Consider the following 735-nt stretch of genomic DNA (forward strand, 5'->3'; position numbering starts at 1 on the left):
CAGGAACTGTAGAAAGGTAGAACAACTCCCTTTACTTTGGACTTGGGGGGGGGGGACAAGGAACACCACTTTGTTCATGCCCCAGGGTGCTGGGTTATACATTTGGGTTTTGTGGGTTAAAACCAATTGCTTGTCTGTATAATTGTACTTATTGTATTATTTTATTAAAGTGTTATTCTGATTTATAATCTCTCTTCTGAGTTGAGTTCATTTCCCCTGCTGGTTAACTTTTAAACCAGCACAGCACCAGAGGAGCCAGCAGGTAGCTGCCACTTGGTACCAGAGATTATACCACCTGAATGGCCTTTGCCTTTATCAAAAAGTGCTAGTTCTAATAACTAGTATTTTAATTGGTATTTTACAGAGTCCAAGTGTCTTTCTTATGGAGGTCACATGTACCAGCACCTCCTTGTCGAAACAGAGTACTTTACCCTGCAGATACATACAATTCCCCATGGGACCAGAGAGGATACTGCTGAGGGTGCTGGTTCATGTCACAAGGTGTTGCTTCTTCAGGACACTTCCTTCATTCAACGAGAAAGAAGTTGCTGGATTATAATGACATGCATATTTATGGCCAAACTAGTATCCAGTAGGATTATATTAGTCCTCAAGCTGTTCTTGTCAGCCTAGTTTATTTGGAAACCTGCCACATTTCTTGGACCAGGCACTGCCTTGTTCAGTTTCAGAGTGAGTACCTTGAAAAGAAGTAGGGCACAACAAAGTTTCTGAGAA

Source organism: Manacus candei, unplaced genomic scaffold (assembly GCF_025592945.1).
Source record: "Manacus candei isolate 608988 ecotype Guabito, Panama unplaced genomic scaffold, ASM2559294v1 h1tg000051l, whole genome shotgun sequence".
NCBI classification, from domain to species: Eukaryota; Metazoa; Chordata; class Aves; order Passeriformes; family Pipridae; genus Manacus; species Manacus candei.